We start from the raw sequence: 21,978 nt of genomic DNA, 5'->3' as shown, positions 1-21,978 counted from the left end.
GAGTATTTGGCAAGAGTTATATTTGATCAGGATGGATACTATTACCCAGACAGCTTCGTGAGCATGGACTCGCACACCACTATGATTGATGGTTTGGGCATTCTCGGTTGAGTTGTGTTCTGCATTCCTAGTCCACATACGCTGTCCTGTGGCACGTATTATGATTTACTCTGATAGCATTACATCCAGGAGCATGAATTTGAGTGACCACAAGTATCAGAGAGGTATTTTTGTCTGTTTTGTGTACTGCTGTATTTCTAGAACCCAGAAAAGTGTCTCGTGCCTATTAGGCACTCAGTATAATGTCTGGAAGAATGAACTGGAATAAGGGGTTGGGGACATTTAGAATGAAAATCACCTGAGCTGCTTGTTAAACACGGAGATTCTGGAACCCCCATTCTCCTTTTTAGCATTGAATCGAGGAAATTTTGATACAGGTGTTTGGAGGACCACACTTTGAGAAATACTTATTAAACTTCTGTAGAGGGGGACAGAGAAAAGACAACTGCTCTTTATGAAAGCATAACTCAACTCTATACTAGTAAAACACTGTTACTGGAGGAAGAGAGAAGATGGCGGAGTAGAAGGACGCTCGCAGATCACCCTCTCCCACAATGCACCAAGACTCACATCCACAGACCCACTCAGCCAACCAGAGCACCTGCAGAACTCCGACAGAACGTTGCCCTCTTCAAAAGATAAAGATTCCAATAATCTGGTAGGAGAAAAGGAAAAAAGAAAGAACAAAAGGCAAAGCAGAGTGGGACGGGTCCTGCAGGGAGGGAGCGGCAAAGGAGGATTGGCAGTGCTCATTCGCTGGGTCTCCTCTCTCCAACTGAGAGGCCAGCAGGATGAAGGGGGAGCCTCCGAGGCTTGGATCTATACGGAGCAGCCATTCACTGACGGAACTAAGTTAAACGGGCACAGAGGGTCCCCCCGACACCCAGCATGAGACACAGGCCGGCCGTTGCAGGCAGGGCCAGGCTGCCCGAGCCGGGCAGAGGACGGAGGTGGCTGCACTGAGGCAGCCCCGGGGGGCTGCAAGGGGCTACGCTCCATGCCTGTGGGTGTACAGGGCAGAACAACCTGGGCCCTCCATAAAACAACATGGTTGATGTGCCCTGGGGGGAAAAGTGCATACCCCCATCTCTGAAAACCCGCAGAAAGTTTTTGGGGGAAGAGAGGAGGGGCTCAGGCACAGCCGCCATATCCTCCAGCACTGAGCATCCAGGCAGGGGCCAAACCTGTAACCACACTGAAGGGCTTAGCAGCATCAAAGGCCAGAATGAGACTTGTCTACAGCCCGAGGCAGATAGGATCCTTCCATCCGGGTCCCTCAGAGAACTTGCTCCACAAAGACAAACAAGGAGCTGAGCTTTGTCCGGGAGCAGGGACAAGGCTGTCCCTCGGTCTTCCCCGAGCCCACCCGCGGAGCGCCGACCAGGGCAGAGCGCGCAGCTGCACAGAGCAGAGGAGCTACCAGCGCCAGGAGAGGGAGAGCGGCCCCCCGCCTTTTGGGCAGGAATACAGCCCCTGACCGTGGTGCTGGGAGGGGGCGCGACCCGCCCTCCTACCTGGCCAGTCTGCAACATCTGACTGTGGAATCAGGAGGGGCACTGACCCGCTCACCCACAGCAAAGGAGACCTGCACCTGACCCAGTGTTGGGAGGAGGCGCGATCTGCTTGCCGACAGGTACTGGGAGCAGCACAGAAGAGGGCGCCAAAGGAGGGCCTCTGGAAACAGCAAACTGAGCTTCCAAAACAGGACGAAGACAGAAAGACTTCACATTAAAAGCACACAGACTCCAGGAGAACACCGACACCCCTCCCCCTTTTTTTTAAATCTGTTTTTACCTATTCTGTTTTCTACTACCCTCTTAATTTTTACTTCTTAATTCACTTCTATTTCTCTTGGGTTTAGATGTCCTGTTATTGATTAGACACAGGTTTCAAATACATCTTTTCATCTTTTCCCCTTTTTTTAAAGGTTTTAAAAGGACGTCTCAACCTGATTGATATTCTGCTTCAACTCGCTCTTCTATTATTCATTATACGCTGTTTTCAAACCCTCTTTCTCCCTTCTTTTAAAATTCTTTCTCACTCTCTCTTATTTTTTATTTCCTAAGTCTTATTTCTAAATAGGCATTAGATAGATAAACTGCTTAAGGACCAAAATAGATAACTGATACTCCATAAACCACAGTGCCAGAGAGGTATGAGCAAGATGAAGAAGCAGAGAAACCTTTCCCAATTAAAAGAACAAGAGAAATCCCCTGAAAGAAAGATCAATGAAATAGATATCAATAGCCTACTAGATCAAGATTTCAAAAAAGGAGTGATCAAAGTGCTGAAGGAATTAAAAGAGATAGTGTTTAGAGATATAAAATATGTCAAAAATGAAATTGAAGCTATACAGAAGAGCCAAGTAGAATGGGTAAACTCATTGACAGAGATGAGCAATGATCTAATAGCTGTGCAAGCCGACTAGATAATGCAGAGGAACGAATTAGTGATCTAGAAGACAGGACAATAAAAAGCACCCATTCAGAAGAGCTACAAGATAAACAAATAAAAAATAATGAAAATAGCATAAGGGACCTATGGGATAATATAAAGCATCCCAATCTTCACATAATAGGGGTCCCAGAAGGGGAAGAAAGATCAAAGGGGAACAAATAGGATATACCAATTCAACTGCAAAGATAAGTTCAAAATGGCAATAAACACACATCTATCATTAATTACTGTAAATGTTAATGGACTGAATGCTCCAGTCAAAAGACATAGAGTGGCAGACTGGATAATAAAGCAAGAACCTTGAATATACTGCATAAAAGAGACCCACTTTAGGGAGAAGGACACATATAGATTGAGAGTGAAAGGATGGAAAAGGATATTCCATGCAAATGGAAAAGCCAAAAAAGCAGGTGTTGCAGTACTGATTTCAGACAAAATAGACTTTAAAACAAAGGCCATAAAGAAAGACAAAGAAGGACATTTTATAATGATTAAAGGAGTGATACAAGATGAGGCTATTACACTCATTAATATATCTGCACCCAATATAGGAGCACCTAAGTACAGAGAACAATTACTAACAGAGATAAAGGGGTATATTGATGGGAATACAATCATAGTTGGAGATTTTAACACTGCATTAACATCACTAGACAGATCTTCCAGACAGAAAATAAACAAGGCAACAGAGAAATTAAATAATACAATAGAAAAAGTAGATTTAGTGGATATATTCAGAGCATTACATCCCCCAAAAATAGGATATACATTCTTTTCAACTTCACATGGAACATTTTCTAGGATTGATCATGTACTTGGGCACAAAAGAAACCTCAACAATTTCAAGGAGATAGAAATTATCTCAAGCATCTTTACTTGAAACTGGAAATCAACAACAGAGAAACAAAGGAGAAAAAAAGGAAAGCATGGAGATTAAACAATATGTTAATGAAAAAACAATGGATCAATGAGGAAATCAAAGCTGAAATTAAAATATATCTTGAGAAAATTGACAATGAAAGCAAAACCACTCAAAATCTATGGGACACAGCAAAGGCAGTGCCAAGAGGGAAGTTTATAGCGATACAGGCCTTCCTCAAAAAAGAAGAACAATCTCAATTAAACAATTTTACCCACCACCTGAATGAATTAGAAAAAGAACAAAAATCCCCAAAGAGCAGCAGAAGGAAGGAAATAATAAAGATCAGAGAGGAAATAAATACAATAGAGAGTAACAAGACCATAGAAAAAAATCAACGAAACCAAAAGCTGGTTTTTTGAAAAAGTAAATAAAATCGACAAACCTCTGGCTGAACTCACAAACAAGAAAAAAGAGACAGCACAAATTAGCAAAATAAGAAAGGAAAATGGAGAAATTACAACAAATAAAAGAAATACAGAATATCATATGAGAATATTATGAAAAACTATATGGAACCAAACTGGATAACCTAGAGGAGATGGACAAGTTTCTGGAAACATACTGTCCACCAAGACTGAATCAAGAAGAAACTGACCACTTGAACAATCCGATCACTAGAAAGGAAATACAAATAACAATTAAAAACCTCCCTACAAATAAAAGTCCAGGACCGGACGGCTTCACCGGGGAATTCTACCAAACATAAAATGAAGAACTCATACCATCCTTCTCAAACTCTTCCAGACAATTGAAAAGGAGGGGATACTCCCAAACTCATTCTATGAAGCCAGCATCATCCTGATACCAAAACCAGGCAAAGACACTACCAAAAAAGAATTATAGTCCAATATCACTGATAAACATAGACGCCAAAATCCTCACCAAAATTTTAGCAAATAGAATCCAACATCACATAAAAAAGATTATACATCATGACCAAGTGGTATTCATCCCAGGGACACAAGGGTGGTTCAACATACGCAAATCAATCAGTGTAATACATCACATCAACAAGAGAAATGACAAAAACCACATGATCATCTCAATCGATGCAGAAAAAGCATTTGATAAAATTCAACACCCATTTATGATAAAAAAAAATACTCTTGCCAAAGTGGGTATAGAGGGAACATATCTCAACATAATAAAAGCTATATATGACAAACCTACTGCCAGCATAGTACTCAATGGTGAAAAACTCAAAAGCTTCCCACTAAAATCTGGGACAAGACAAGGATGCCCACTATCACCACTCCTATTCAACATAGTCCTGAAATTCCTAGCCACAGCAATCAGGCAAGAGAGAGAAATAAAAGGGATCGAAATTGGAAAAGAAGAGGTAAAAGTGTCACTATATGCTGATGACATGTTACTATATGTAGAAAACCCTAAAAGGTCCATGCAAAAACTACTAGAGCTGATTGAAGAATTCAGCAAGGTAGCAGGTTACAAAATTAACGTTCAAAAATCAGTTGCGTTTCTTTATACTAATGATGAATCAACAGAAAAAGAAAGTAAAGAAACAATCCCCTTTAAAATAGCACCCAAAGTAATAAAATATCTGGGAATAAATCTAACCAAGGAGGTGAAAGAATTATACACAGAAAACTACAAACCATTGATGAAGGAAATTAAAGAAGACTTTAAAAAATGGAAAGATATCCCATGCTCTTGGATTGGGGGAATCAATGTTGTTAAAATGGTCACACTGCCCAAGGTAATCTACAGATTTAATGCAATCCCTATCAAATCACCCAGGACATATTTCACAGAACTAGAACAAATCATAATAAAATTTATATGCAACCATCAAAGACCTAGAATTGACAAAGCTTTACTGAAGAGAGAGAAAGAGGCTGGAGGAATAACTCTCCTGGACTTCAGACAATACTATAAGAGCTACAGTCATCAAGACAGCATGGTATTGGTACAAAAACAGACATATAGACCAATGGAACAGAATTGAGAGCCCAGAAATGAACCCACAATGTTTTGGTCAACTAATCTTTGACAAAGGAGGCAAGAATATACAATGGAATAAAGACAGTCTCTTCAGCAAATGGTGTTGGGAAAACTGGACAGCAGCATTTAAAACAATGAAGCTAGAACACTCCCTTACACCATATACAAAAATCAACTCAAAATTAATGAAAGATTTAAACATAAGGGAAGATACAATAAACCTCCTAGAGGAAAACATAGGCAAAACATTATCTTACATACATTTCAAAAATTTTTCCTAGAGGAAATAAAAGCAAGAATAAACAAATGGGACCTAATGAAAATTACAAGCTTCTGCACAGCAAAGGAAACCAGAAGTAAAACAAGAAGACAACCTACGGAATGGGAGAAAATTTTTGCAAATGAAACCAACAAAGGCTTGATCTCCAGAATATATAAGCAGCTCATATGACTCAATAAGAAAAAAAATAAACAACCCAATCCAAAAATGGGCAGAAGACCTAAACAAGCAATTCTCCAAGGAAGACATACAAATGATCAAAAGGCACATGAAAAAAATGTTCAATATCACTAATTATCTGAGAAATGCAAATCAAAACTACAATGAGGTATCACCTCACACCAGTCAGAATGGCCGTCATTGAAAAATCCACAAATGACAAATGCTGGAGAGGCTGTGGAGAAAGGGAAATCCTCCTACACTGATGGTGGGAAAGCAGTTTTTTGGAGTCACTATGGAAAACAGTGTGGGGATTCCTCAAAAGACTAGGAATAGACTTACCATGTGACACAGGATTCCCATTCCTGGGCTTGTATCCAGAAGGAACCCTACTTCAGGATGACACCTGCACCCCAGTGTTCATAGCAGCACTATATACAATAGCCAAAACATGGAAACAGCCTAAATGTCCATCAACAGATGACTGGATGAAGAAGAAGTGGTATATTTATACAATGGAATACTACTCAGCCATAAAAACCGACAACATAACGCCATTTGCAGCAACATGGATGCTCCTGGAGAATGTCATTCTAAGTGAAGTAAGTCAGAAAGAGAAACAAAAATACCATATGAGATCGCTCATATGTCGACTCTAAAAACCAAAACCAAAAACAAACAAACAAACAAAAAAAGCCTAAATACAGGACAGAAATAGACTCATAGAGAATACAGACTTGTGGTTGCCAGGAGGGCAGAGGGTGGGAAGGGATAGACTGGGATTTCAAAATTGTAGAATAGGTAAACAAGATTATACTGTATAGCACAGGGAAATATACACAAAATGTTATGGTAGCTCACAGAGAAAAAAATGTGGCAATGAGTGTGTATATGTCCATGTATGACTGAAAAATTGTGCTGAACACTGGAATTTGACACAACATTGTAAAATGGTTATAAATCAATAAAAAATGTTAAAAAGAAAAAAACAGTGCTGAATTAAATTACAAATTAATAGTGCTAATTTGTTGAGAGAGTGGAAAGGCTCCTGTACCATTCACGTTAACATTTAAACGTTTATATTTTTGTTATTTTTGTACTATACACATAATATAAATAAAACAGTGTATATATACTATTTATGAATAAATACACAAACAACAAACAAACATTGTAGTCTGGTCAAAATTTTTATCCAATTATACATGATCAAAATAAAATGTGGAGACCACTGCTATTGTGAGCTGTGTTTCTGCCCCACTTCAGGACGTTGTTCATACTTTGCCACTTGCCTGATAGGCTCTCAGCCTTTTTTAATCCCTCATCATCATTGCTTACATTGGGCTTATCTGTATCTCAGTTTAAATGGCACTTTCTTAGAGAAGCCTTATCTGTCTCCTTCAGAAGTTAATTACTGTATTCTCCAGTGGCTCTTTTTCCTTTATCTTCGTAGTACTTAGATGCAATATGCAATTCTGTGTGCATTTCTGTGATATTTGCTTAACGTTTCTACACTCCAGCCCTACCGACAAAACAAAATGAAACAAAAAACTAGGCTCTCAGCTGCAGGAAGGCAGAGTCCATGTAACCTTGGTGCCTAGCAGTTTCTGACATATAGTAGATGTTGAACGAATATTCTAGTCATGTGTGAAGGAATGAATTGTCTTTCAAACTTTGTTATGAATGAACACCAGTTCAGAACTGGTGTTTGGGAATCATGAGTTGGATTAACCTTTCCATTTTTACAGATAATGCAAAAGAGATGAAATTATTATGACTATTAAACAGTTCTGGGGTAAGAAATTAGGTCTTCTCATTCCTCACTGAGTTATTAATGCTGTCATGTTGTCTCAGTTTTTATACCATATTGATTTGGAATCTGTGTTCCTTGCCTTCAAGTCAGTGATCAACATCTCCATTCCAGAAATTATGTTTCATCCAGGGTTTTGTGGGTCATGAAGCTTATACAATACTGGGGAACTTTTCAAGCAAAATAAAATAAAATTATAAATACAAAATTGGATGCAAAACTGAGTAGGTAGATAAATATATCAGATGTAATTGCCACCCTGAAAGAGCTAGAAATAAGTTAACTGGTTATGAAGAAGTAACTGTGAATCACAGATACCATCATTCTAAAACCGGTCCGCAACTCAACCTCCTTCTGGCTAGATCCCAGTAATGACTGAGTTCGTACCAAAAAGCTGCCTGATTTGACAGGAAGAGACTTGTCACAGAGGGTAACTTGGAGAGGAAAGAGAGTGATTTTTTTTTTCCTTCCTTAAGTCTCATTTTCTTATTTTATTAAAAAAATTTTTTAGAGTAAATTTTTTATTGGACTGAAGTCAGTATACAGTGTACTGTCAACTTCTGGTGTACAGCAAAATATTTCAGACATATAGGAACATATATCTATTTGTATTCATATTCTTTTTAACCATAAGTTACTACAAGATATTGAATACAGTTCCCTGTGCTATGCAGTGTAAACTTGTTGTTTATCTATTTTATATATAGTAGTTAGTATCTGCAGATCTCGAACTTCCAATTTATCTCTTCCCACCCCCTTCCCCTGCCCCCATAACCGTAAGTTTGTTATCTTAACTAACTTCGGTTAACAAATTTATTTTGCAAATTTTTCAAGATGTATGATCATATAAACACATTGTTAGAGCTTCTCCCAGGACCCTGGAAGGAAACAGTAGAAATAAAGAACCTTTAAAATTAATCTTACAGTTTTATAATGAACACTCCTCTGCATGTATGTTTTGTATAATAGCTTAGCAAGTTTGATCTCCTTGGCCTGCCCCATTTGTTCTTCCTCTGTACTGTGTATGCCCAGAAAATTGAATTTATCAAACTACCAAGTTCCTAACACCATCTTACTAGCTGGTCCACTCTTTTTCCCACCCTCCTATTGATTGATTTATTTTGGTTTTTCTCCTTTGGGATTTCTGTTCACATTTAGAGGAAAACTATGTCCTGAATTCTGAACATTTGAAAGCTTCTCTGGAGAGACTTTTCACCTCTGAGTCAAGTTCAAAACCTTTATGGCTCTTCCAGCAGAAAATGGCACACTTCATTATTACTAGAGCTCAAATGCTATGTATATGTATATTCAAGATGTAACATTGATCTTCTAAAGAGTGTGTGTTCTCTTTCATGTGGAGGGAAGTTAAAAGTTAGAAACAGCAGGAGAGAAGCCCAGTTGTCTTACAGTCAGCAGGTGTGCCTCTCATTCTATAATGTTCTGAAGAATTCCTCCCTCCCTGGTTACATTTATATAGCTTATTTCTCTACCCACTTCTGTGTCTTGCATCTCTGCCTATTTCATTTGGCCCATTTTCCATGAACCCTTGGCTCATTTCTTCCCCTGTATTCACTTCAGTGAAATAGAGATCAGCGACTTTGGGATTAAATATACATTCAGTATTTATTAAATCCTCCTTTTAAGAACTATTGTATTTGTATACCCAGCTCTGTGACTGTGCTAACTCCACATCCACACAAGAACTACACCCTTTCCTCTTTATATTCTTTATATTGTCTAGCACAATGGCTTAGACATGTGAGATACTAAATAAATTAATGTAAATATGAACTGATCTGGACTGTTGTTATGTTGATTACTTAATAGAATCTGAAAGGATAGAATTCCAGTACTAAAAGAAAGGACTATTAAGGCTACTGATACTATTATTGTTATTATTATTTTTAAAGACTTTCTCTTGACCTGGTAGATCCTCTCTTGGTGTGCATGTCTGCATATGTTTTAGGCACTTTCTTTACTTTTTGGTTATTTTGGTTATTCCTTTTTTCTGAGGGGGGTTTGCCCAAAATATTTGAACCTGGTTACATGTTGTGTATCTTTTTTTTTGAAGCTCTCAGATAGAATAAGCCTGACATTTCTTGCACAAATTAGATTTTTGGGGGGAGGGGAGGATGTAGCATGGGGAGGTGGGGATGGGACAGGTGGGGTGAATTACCATTATGAAATGATACTGGGCCAGATGTCAGTCGGGCATATTATTGTTTTTCAGGGCAGGTCTGTACTGTGTTGTAGTGCTGTTACCTGGTTGACTTTAGGTTGTAATAATTATTTTAAAAGATTTATACAGAATTGAATAACAGTGTTAACTGGTAACCACATTGCATTGTTTCCCATCCAGTTTAAATCTTTTGGAGAGCTAAGGCCAGCCAAGAGCATTTGTAGTCTTGTTAAAAAACCCCTTTTGAACTAATTTATCTGAAACCTTTATTTTCTTCACTTCTTGCTCATTGACCTGTTGCATGGACCTGTTGCATTCATGTTGAGTTTATCCATCAACATATGCACCTGACAGTCAAGTGAGCAGTTGTTTTTAGAACATGTACTAGAATAATGTAAAGCATTGAATGCAGAGAAAGCAGTGCTACCTAAGTTTTGCTGGAAGTGGAGTTTGACAGTTTTCTTTCTTTGATGAATTTTTTGTATTTTCATGTTGTAAGTGGTATGGAGCTCTGCTTGAATTTAAAAATACACGTTTTTTTTTAGTATCATCAGCTTACTTGTCTGGCAAGTGCAGAAGCCTGGGGCCAGCCTGAACTCAGCCAAACAAATATAGAAGTGTATTTAATAGTTATACGTGTGTTCTGTCCCTTCTTGCTGCACCTATGTTGTCACTTATCCCCCAGAAGTTATTTATTATCTTCTTTGTTAATGTCAGGCTCCTGTGGGGTAACATGATGACTGTTTAGTTTTACATGACCCTCTTTCCTCTACCCCCAAATATGTATATATACATATATAGATATGTATGTATTTTATCTATATATAAATATATATACACACATTAAAAACTCTTAATGATCAAATATCCATATTTTATCAATTGACAGTTTAACTGCTAGAATATATCCTTATATATGGATTATATTCCAACAGGTTATTTCCAGAAGGATGCAGAAGTTTCATGAAACTCGGGGGCCTACCACAGGGGGTCTTCTCTGTGAAGTCTTGTCATCATGTTTGCAAACTCAGAGCTTTCAAGGACAGGGAACAGTTGAAAGTACAACTATCCTGAAAATCCATATATATGTCATGTAAATTAGAAAAATACATTGAGACTTGTAGCTCAACATAACAGAGTAATATCGCTCATATACCCCTCTTCCTTTCTCAAATGTCCATAAAAATTAGGAAAATAAAGGAAGAAATGTATACATTTATAAAAGCGCTAGGTGCTAACAAAGGGTGCCAAGGGTAGGTTAGCAATTCTAAGGCAATTCTCTAAGACATAATGGAAATGAAACTCTTTTCATGAAGAAAGATACTCCAAAGAACTGATGATGCAAACAGATAAAAAAATTCCAGCACCAACTTCTCAAGTTCAAACAGTGAATTTACTTACCTTCATATGCACTCTTTTCAGGGGACATTTTCTATTTAAAATGTTTTGAGCTCAGAGTCAGTAGGAATGAGAGCAGTTGACCTTGCAAATGTTATCAGAGAAATTAATTAAAAGATTTCATTTTGTCTTTATAACATCCTGATGAGGTTGATGTTATTTTATAAATGGGGAAAAAAATGAGGATTAGAGTTCACCCAACATTTTACTTCAAGTTAATGGTGAAGCTTTCACTTGAGTCCAGGTTCACTTGACCCCAGAGTACTTGTCTTAACCACAGGTAACTGATTCTTCAGAGACAGAGCTAGCTGTGTCTTATACTCTGAGACTGTTCAAGTACTCACCAATAATAGGTTCATATGCATTATGAATTACTGTTGAGAGTTTTTAACAAAAGAATGAGACTTGAATACAAATAACCCACTCCTTTTTTTTTTTTTTTTTTTTTTTTGGTATAACTCAAGAATGATTCTAGTTAACTTCTGCAATGTGGAAGTTAATCAATAAAAAACTCTGATGTAACCTTTGTTGAGTAGGGTTATTTTTTCCCTTCTCCATTCATAAAAAGTCAATGAATTTTGTGTTAAGTCATCAGAATATTAACCCAACAATTGCACAAAGAACTGATGGACTAGTAATGGACAAAAAATGGTTTCTAAGCTAAAGTAAGAACAAAGTATGGTATTTGATGTGCCATTTGGAGCTGGCCACATGGAATTACAGGAAATGTTCTGAACTAGAAAATAGGAAGTTAATTCAACACCCCAGCCCCCAGATGTTTCACTAGGTTTTAGTTCAGCTCCTGGAGGGTGATTTTCTTCACAACATTAGGTGTGTAAATAAAGGCTGTGCACAGTCTCTAGTCAGTGGATTTCTGAGAGAAAGAATGGCCTGAGAATAATTCATGTGAAATGAATTGACAATAGCTTAGGGAATCCTGTCTCTCTTCACACACACAAACAACAGGCACACACAAATACACACACACACACACACACACACACACACACACACACACACACACACACACACACACACACACACACACACACACACACACACACACCCTGGTCCTAAGAATCCCAGCAAGACCAACTTTCAGCTACTTTTGTAAGGATACAAAGAAGAGAAAGGATAAATTATGTTTCCAATCACAGGCAATCCCTTAATGTGACAGTTCTTAATATATCCATTGGATTCTAGAAAAATACATTATTCTACATTTAGTATTCATTCACTATTCATTATTTCAGTTTCACATTGCTTTCTGCAGTGTAAAAAGAATCAACTCTGGGTAGAAAATATGAAGAATGTGGGAACCATATCCTAGTTCTCATCCCAGTGGTTCCTCAGTGGGCATGACAGATTTATAGTCACCATTGTTGTCACCACACCCAAATTACCCTCTTTCCAATCATTTTTTTCTTCCCATGCTGCCTTGGTCTTGCATGTTGGTCTGTCTTAGAGTCAATTATCCCCCAAATAATGAGACTTTCACATTGCCTGATGACATTGTTTGGGCTGACTGTTTATATTCTTATGCTAACAAAGTATCACTTTATCCTGCCTTCTTTTAATTTATTACAAAAGCCCCCATCTACTATTCTAACATGGAGTCAGCCAGGTTTATGGAAAACCCCCTCTTCATTTCCAAGCTTCACAGATACTCTCATTCTTACTCAAATCTCCCAGTAATGCAGAAAAAGGAGAGAGCATGCAAGTTATTCTTTTTTCTTCCATATAGATGGTCAACTGATTTTTCACTTTCTGACTTATGAGGACGTCTTTAGGAAAAGTTACTATTCAAGAAATGTTATACACAATGTTAAGGAGAAATTGACTCCACATGTGTTTGAAGGCTCATATGGTTACATGTGGACAATTACTTTACTAACATTAAGCAAGAATGATACATTTTCTTCTGATTTTCTGAAATGTTATCACTAGTGTACAACTCCGTGTTTGTAGAGAATTTTGGGCTAACACAAGTCTTCTTGTAGAAGAACATTTTATTATGCAATTGAGTGTAACTCCAACTCGTGTGTAATGATTTCTTTTTGCCAGCTCCATTTTCTATTTATTATTGATTTCCCACATTTTGTACATATTGCTTATAACAAAGAATGCTTGGTCAGATAATTATTATGCTAGATGCTGGTAAATGTGGTGACACAATCAGCTTCAAAGAAAATGTATTATCTCATCTCAATTCATCACAAACCCTATTGGGTTCCCTATAGAAATATAAAGGGTCAGACTCAGCAGGTGTAAGAATAATTCTAACACTGTAATTGCTTTTCTACTAGCTGTCATTACTGTGGAAAGGTGGTTAAGAATTAAGTGCACTCTTCATCAAAATAATTAGTCTATTAACTGTGCAATCTCTTTTTGGAGCTTGTTTTTATGATTATCTGATAATTCAATTTTTCTTCTATTTCTGGGGACACTTAATTTAAGAGCCTTATCCCACCTGTACAAAATGAGCAAAGTAATTCCAACCCACAATTTAATTAATTAAAAATAAAAAGCTTTGTTAATTTTTTTTGCATTTCAGATGCATTAGGGGATAATGCATTTCTCCATAAAAACAAAGGATGTTTTCCAGTGATCACTATATTTTTAATTTTCATAAACACTGTAGTGGGAAACATATTTTTGTCATAATAGTCAATGATTTTAAAGTGTAACTGAATATTAAAAGTATCTGAATGCCATATTCGCAGGAAATACATTATTTTTAAAAACAGATAATACTTAAATAACATATCTAGTTTGGAATGTTTATTTTAATTACCAGTTATTTATTAATAAACAATTTATTATATTACATTTAGTTCCTCTATTTAGATATAATAGTATTTAAATCTTTCATTCTCTCTCACTTTTTTTAAACATTATTTCAACATTGGAATGAGTTCCACTTATAAGAAAATCTATTTAACTGTATAAAGTGAAGAGAGTTTTGCATTGGTTTTATCTGTGCACATAATCAAAATTGAATTTTATTCTATGAGCTTCAGTGCCTCTAGTGTCAAATGGATAAGCTCAAATTCAGTTGCTGTGCTTGATAAGATTACACATTTGCTTTTGATGCCTTCTATCTGATGTTGATTTAAAACAAAGCATATTAAATCATGGTTCCCACCTGTTCAGCGGCTCCAACTGAAGATAAATACCATGTATATCTGCTTAATGTACTACAGCTATAAGAGTGCTTTCTCTCCTCTTTCCTTTTTTTTTTTTTAATGTGTAGGATTATTTCAGCTTTGTGTGATATTAAATATAGGCCCTTGATTTATGTTTCCTGTGTCGAGAAAGTTTTCAGGATTTTAGAACCTCATTGAGCACAAGCTTACATATTAAAATAATAATATAGTTCTGTATTTTTCAGAAAGCTCTATTTTTAGATAAAAAGGAATCACATGTATTCTATAGTGCTGTCACAGAATGTGGTTAACCTTTCATGAACCAAGAGTCTTGAATCTCAAAGGCAGGATAACAGGAGCAGTATATTGAGTGCTCCCATCCCTTTTTAGCCTTCTCTCCTCTCTGTCCACAATGTTTTTAAATCTGCCAATAGAAACATGGGCATGGTGGGGAAAAGAGCACTAAGCTCTCGAGCCTGGCTGCTGTACTACTAGGTGGGTGGCAGAATAAATCAGAAAATGTATCCCTAGTTCTACTTTTATTTCTTATTTAAACTGCTATTGTTTCAGAATTTAGCCCAAAACTCTTAAACTAAGGATGTGTGGTATGAACCTCTGCATTCTAAAGATTGCTACAACCACTGCAGGTGCTATCACCACCCATCTTCGAACAATATTTAGAGTAGACTGGAGATTCACTGAGAAAGCCTTCTTTCGAAGAATCTTACAGGAATAAGAAGTTGTAGGATTTTTTCCATCCTTCCGGCTGGTGGGAGAGACTCCTTTCCTCCCATCAACTACTGTGGAGTGAAGGGATCCTGAGAGAATCATTCCAAAAATGTGGGCTGCTTACAGGAAGGGAAGCAGGCATCCTATTTCTGGACTGGGTGCTTGTTGAGCTACAAATCCTAGTCCTTATCAGGCTGCTTCTGGAGAGGAATGCAAAAGAGTTCTTAATCCCCAGCAATTTTAGTTTTAAGCCAACCAAGAAGTTGATGGCTGTCTCTTGCCTGCATAATTTTGAAGGTAGAAGATTGGCTGAAGTTACCCGCTTATGGCCGGATAAGGCAAAAAGTCAGCAAGGGCTAAATAGTATCAGAGCCCTAGCAGTCTTAAAAGCAACTCACCCAAAAAGGCTGGCCAGTGACGGGAGGGGCTTTAGCAGAAGGATGCTGGGAGTTTTCTGCTACTGACAAGAGATGGAAGAGGGTGTGAGTAGCCAGACAGGGAAATACATTAAATATCAGGGAAGAGGACACCCTGCAGGGGAGCAGGGAAGGAGGATATTCTAAGGAAACTGAAAATGGACCTTGAGATAGAAAGTCAACTTTTTGATGGTGCCCATGACAGAGGGCATCCAAGAGCCACATTAAAACAAACAAACAAAAAAATGAGTAAAGAAAAACTTGACACATAAAGCATTTGTATTTCTTTTTCCAAGTACTTCTTATGCTCCCAATCCTAGACAGTCAAAAGCATAAGAGGGGTGGTGGAAGAAATAGAAAGTTAACTGGATAAAAAATAAAATCAAGATCTTGCCTCTCTCTCCCACAGGCAAGTCTACATGCCATCCATCAGGCCTGAGCAGAGCAGGAGGGGAGGAGCAGGAAGTTAGACTGAAGTTGAATCTTGGCCTTGGAGAGCCCTGGATATAGTAACAGTAGACGGAGGTCGGGTCAGGATGCACTCCAGAGGTAGGTAAGCTGGATACTGCCGAGTGTGTTTACAGCCCCTGGTGGGAGAAAAATAAAACTGCTTTCTGTTTCTACCCTAACCTATATCCAGCCCAGTCATAAGTCAGTCCCTCATTTTGGCATAAATCATTTTATCCTCTCATCTATTCCCTTGTCTTTTAAGAGTTCTGGTTGTCATTTAAGGATTTTCTTTGCTAAGAACTCATGTTTTGGAGGAAATAAACTCCTTCCCTGTCTCTCCAAATGAGGCCTATGGCTCAGGCCAAGAGACTTCAGCATAAGCTCATGTCCTGGACACATTATTAGTTCAAAATGACAGTGATTGAACGTCTGGGTCTTGGGCTCCAGAGGCAGGTTTCAGCACTGACAGCGCAGCTGCAGGGATCTTGGAGGCAACGCCTGGCAGTGCTTCTGAGTCCCGCTGCCCCAGCGATGGCCCCAGTACCTGAGACTTGTCCTTCTGGCCCTGCACCCAACATCCGATCCAGCCCATTGGACTTGTACACCTGCTTCTTCTCTGACCTCTGGATTCGTGAAAGGTGAGATCACATTCCCATTTCTGAGGCAAGAGATGGCAGAGAGATTGGAGAATGTAATGACAAAAATGTCTTCTTTCAGGTAATCTCAGGACACCATCAGCTCAACAGTTACAGAACTACTGTAGTCGCGTCTTCAGGAATTGCTTGCTTTTTAAGGATGAAAATGCTGGAGGCAAACACTTTAACAGGCAAGGTGAGAAGGATCTAGAAGAGAGAGCAAGAAGTAAGCATGGCTCAGAGTGTGAGCAAATACAAGGAGAGCTTCAGGAAGGTTCCCATCTCTAGCCAGTATATTTTGGATATTTTTGCATGAATTGCATTTTAATTTGAACGCTACTCAGTTCGCTACTCTTAACTGGAGGGTGGCAAAAGCGAAATCATTCCATCTCTTTAAAGTGGAAGCTTTAATGCACATTGCAAAATAGGCCAAGTTATTAAAGATGGCTATGAAACTGGTAGAATCTGTGTGATTTTTATTATATTACCTCTCCTGAAAGAAACTGGGACCAAACACAAAATCACCAGAACAGCCAATACGAGTGCCTTCTGTATCATCCATCCCTCTCCCGGGGGGGTTGAACTTTTCAGGAATGCATGTGACCGGTCATGAAACTCCATACTGACAAAGGTAGCTGACCCCTGTTTTCAAGTTCATGTCACATTAAGTAATTAGGACTTGACAGACAAAGTGATTGTGAATATGCTGTTCCTCTGAGGAAAAGCGATAGATTCTTCAACTGTGTGTATTTACATTCCAGCCTCCTGTGGCAATATTTGGAGTCACACCCTGGCGGATTTGGATTACAGAGAGCCCATACGATGTCTCATCCAACATTTCAAGGAGAACTTAAGCTATGTTCCCTAGAATGTAATGGGACAGTTATATTTATCTAAATAAGACTTCCCAGCATATAACACAGCTGCCTTGAAGCATGACGGCACCAACACCATGCTCATTTTAGGTTTATACGAAGAAGACAGCCAAAGCACATGAAGACATTCTGCAGTGGCTACAGACTCCAGGGCTCCTGGAAAAACCACATGTGGTTTTGTATTAAGTTTCCAAGGAATGGTGTTCATTCTTGGAACCAAATGTTTTATTTTATTTTATTTTATTTCTGGTAATTATGTTTGTTTGTTTGTTTGTTGGTTTATTTCTTTCTTTCTTTCTTTATGGTGGAGGTGCTGGGGATTGAACCCAGAACCTTGATGCATGCCAAGCAAGTGCTCTACCACTGAGGTATACCCTCCCACCCCCAAAAGTTGTATGTCTCATTGTCATAATTAAGTCTTCTGTGTAGAATGAATAGAATGTAAAATCTATACATGCTTTAAACTTCCTAAAGTTTGAATTTGCATCTATTTTACACATATTTTTGCAGTTAGTTTATTTGTCAACAATAGTAATTTTGTTTAACTTTTTTGTCCTATTTGTGGTAAACTCCAGAGGCATGGAGATCTTTAAATTTCTACAGGAAACTGTGCAGTTTATTTTACACTTTTCATTTAGGCCTGCAAGTAATATTTTCTCAGAAATGCTGATTAGCTACTGAGCCAAGTTTTTGTCATTTAGAGATCTTCCCTGTTTTATTTTGTAATGACAGCTGTTATGAGATTGTCTCTGTTGATCAGTGGATGACTATAAACAAAGCAGAAACAATTGGCTCCTAAGGGTAACACCACTCACTTCTCACCATCTACTTGCTGTGTCTTAGCTCTACCAGTAACATAATGTTTTAAGGCTTTCTTGTAGAAGATTCTTATAGGTAGTTCTCTATGGATATTTATACATTTTCTTTGAATGTGCTTATGATCAATGTCAGAGGAAAAATTTTTATTTGTTATAAAACATAAGCAACAGCTATTAAAATTGAGAGCTAAGTAGTTTTTCCCAAAATAGCATTTTGTAGAATTGCCAGGGGGGATTTTGAGAAACAGCTCTCCTATGTCCTGCCCCAGACATATTAAATAACACACTGTAAGGCCTCAGAATCATAAAAAAAAAAAACAAAACAAAACAAACAAAGGCCCTTCCCAGTTTAGGGAGCCGTTGTTTTAAAACAGGTGGTGATACCAGATTTGCCAGAGTAACAGAGAGACCTTTAGGTATTCATTCTTGTGTATTCAGAGGTCAAAATTCTAGACTCTGGGAGAAGCAAACTGAGGATCAGGTCCTACTAATTAGGAGATAAAGCAGCAAATTAAAAACAAAGCAAAATGACTACAAAATAGTCAAGTTAATTAAACAATTTGAATCATAAATGTACAAGTTCTCAGAAATGTATATATTTTATGTAACTTACAAATTACAGTAAATCCAGCTATTTTAATCAAGAACAAGTCAAAACTGGTCACCATAATAATAATTCTTTGCATTTGTATGGTGATTTGTTGTTTAAATATACTTTGATAAATAGAATCTCTTTTGTCTTCAAAACTGAGAGAGATACAGGGAAGTGTCTGGTATTCTCATTTTGAGACTCAGAATTCTTTCCTGGATTGCAGAGAATTGGAGCCATGGCACAGAAATCCCTGCATGCTGATCCAGTCAATCAGATCCCAAATTTGAGAGGCAGAATTTAGGAGGTTGCATTATCAGTTATCTCATGTTATTTTAGGGTGAAAGGAAGGATATAATGCATTTATTGTAAAAGTAAAGCTTTACAACTTAAAGGGGAGCTTTATGTATCTAGAAACTCTCATTCCTCAAAGGATTACTTAAGAGAACAATGCTACATCAATGTTTAGGTTGGGAGGGATATTAAAGTTCATTTAGTGTAGTTCTCTAATTTTATAGATGAAGATCATAAGACTCAGAGACTTGTAGAATTTGCCTAGTGATTCAAAGCTAATCTGACCAATTTTGGCAAAAAAGGACATCTTTCCTAAGTTCCATAATTATGGATTTGTTAAACAGTAAACTACATTGGTGAGTGATTTATGTTAGTTCAATTTGCTAATATGTTTAACTTTCAATTTCACTTTGCTTGCAACATAAAATATTTTGTAATGCTTTAAAATAAAGTAACCTCTTTATTCTCTAAATAAGTTATTGTAAAACTGTGATAAAATTGATAATTTTATGTCTAAGGGATTTCACCCTCACCCAAATTACAAGTTTGCTCTCTTTATTTGAACACTAATAATGGCATTTTCAAAGGAGCTGCATAAGTAAAATATTTTCTTTTAGTTTCTTTGTAAAGTTTAACCATTTTTACTTTGCTATTATGGTAATAGCTAGAAAATTTCATAAAACAATATTTTGAGGGCACGTTCTCCTAGTTGATTTAAATCACTGTGCTAACTGAAAAGTTTAATATTTCAAAAACTCCACAAGTTACTACATCGATCAGTATCTGATTCATGCATTGTGGATATAAAAATGTATTTAAGGAGAGGAAATTGATTCTATGTGCTTCTTATAATCTGAGAAGTTAGTGAATGTGGCAATATTTTAAAGGAGGGGGTAGAAAAAAATGTTCTGCTTTATAATCAAAATGCTGTCTTCCTATTATGAGGTCATTATATTCTGGCACTGTGAAATTCTTACATGAAGATGTTAAAGTGGAAATAAACCCATAATCGTTTATAAAATATTTTCAGTATGACAATAATCTAAAAATATGGGGAAAATTGTCATCTCTGACGTAGGTCCAACAAGACTGGATAAAATGTGTGTTATGGTTCAATGCAAAATAAGCTTCTCCTGTCTTATCAGAAATTTTCTGTCAATGAGTCTCTCTCCCTCCACTGATGTGAAGAAAGAAGTGTAGAGCCCTTAAAATTGTTACTAGGATGAGTGTGGCAGTTTGAGGATGAAGTTAACACTGCTGAAAGTAAAGAAGAAAGATGGAGAAAAACTGTGTCTTGATTGACATTCCATTACACCTGAATCAAATCAGCTCCAAAGGCTGGTCTCTCTTTGCTTCTACTTATTAAAGCCTATTAATTCCCTTTATCTTTTTAAGCCACTTTGAGACAGGTATTCTGTTGCTTATAAATGAATGTCCCTTAATGGGCAGATCATTGTAAAACCTAAAATTGTACCTTATGCTGCTGTCATTGATGCTGTATTTTTCTGTGGGTTTATATCCAATGATGTGAGTGTTGTAGAGCCTGAGGCTCTATAAGTGTATCCATTTATGAATCAAACAAACAAATAAACCCTAGGTATAAAAACAGCCTCCAAAGGATTATTTAAAATTCCCCTAGAAGTGTCATGAGGAATAAATATTAATGCCTTTTAATAGCTTTATAGCTTACAATGTTGACAGGCAGCATCATGACGAGTTTTAAAGATGAGAGTAGATAAATATTACTTAAAAGTGTAAATTTACATCCATATCTACTCCAAAGTAATTTCCTAAAAATTGCATTTGTGTTCTAGTTACCTTCCCAGGGAGTGAATCTTTTCCTTGAGAGTATAGGAGTATAGTATGAAAAAGTTTGTCAAACTTTGTTTCTTTGTAGGAATCTTGGCTACTTGTGTATGACCTTTATTATTGGAAAACTTAAGAGAGATGGACTGTCTAGTCACTGGCTCAAAGCCATCTTTTTTGAGGTCATTTACATCTGTCTGTCTTAGAAATCAAGACATTTGTTGGGGTAGCAGTTTCTATGGGGAATTTATGAGCCAGGATGCAGCTTAAAACATGTAGTCTTTCTGAGGCTCAACTCCACCTCACCAGTTGATTGATAACTACTCTTTGCTCTGAAATGTGAGTGGTTTATATGTTACAAACCTTGGTTCTACACTTAGGACATAACAGCAAGTAGTGTCAGCCGTCCATGAAGAACAGATCCTTATTTTATTTTTCCTCACTTCTCTTGATGTTCGTAAGTAATGACATGATTTCTGAAAGCTTCTAATAGCACTCGTGAGTTCCCCCAGGTTCCTTCATCCTTTCTCACTGCTATCGCCAGCCCGCAGTTCCCCTCAGCTAGTCTCTCATCCTGTTCTGACATTATTGAGACTAAGATGTGCATACCCTAGAGTTTTGGCATGTTTTACTGTATCTGGAGGACTAGTGATGGTTGTGGGGCTTTAAAGTAGTCATCTACATGCGTTGTTGAGCAGAACTCTGGGACATGTGGGCATAGTGGAACACTTCCTAATGAAGAAAGATCTGAAATATAAGTTTGATTCAAAGTCAATGGATGAAATCCAGCCAATGGGGTAACTGGGCATAGAATAATACCACTTTCTCAAATATCCTCTGATCATGAGTCATAAATTTATTTTTGAACTCTAGGATAAAGGACTATAAAAACAGAACAAGAACATTGAATTTCCTATGTTTGTATTCCCTTGGGAGAAAAAGTAGTGTAATATATGAATAGCATCGATGCCTATGGCTTCTACTCTGAAGGGG

At 37.5% G+C, this 21,978-nt stretch overlaps 1 long non-coding RNA gene across 4 annotated transcripts in view; it reads left to right on the top strand.

Moving 5' to 3' along the window:
- The window catches only part of LOC141577565 (uncharacterized), a 30,309-nt gene extending 10,107 nt beyond the window's left edge, over nucleotides 1-20,202 (top strand). For 2 of the 4 annotated variants that reach the window (XR_012506825.1, XR_012506822.1), the window contains 4 exons: nucleotides 15,928-16,067; nucleotides 16,416-16,606; nucleotides 16,686-16,799; nucleotides 17,365-20,202. This is a non-coding gene — a long non-coding RNA (uncharacterized LOC141577565). Of the gene's footprint in view, nucleotides 1-15,927; nucleotides 16,068-16,415; nucleotides 16,607-16,685; nucleotides 16,830-17,364 lie in introns of all 4 variants that reach the window. The other 2 variants (XR_012506823.1, XR_012506824.1) reach the window with 2 other exon arrangements.
- The last annotated feature ends 1,776 nt before the right edge of the window (nucleotides 20,203-21,978 follow it).

The sequence above is a fragment of the Camelus bactrianus genome, chromosome 4, assembly GCF_048773025.1.
Source record: "Camelus bactrianus isolate YW-2024 breed Bactrian camel chromosome 4, ASM4877302v1, whole genome shotgun sequence".
Lineage (NCBI taxonomy): Eukaryota > Metazoa > Chordata > Mammalia > Artiodactyla > Camelidae > Camelus > Camelus bactrianus.
Note: the sequence above shows the minus strand (reverse complement) of the source record. Positions and strands in the feature narration are given on the sequence as shown.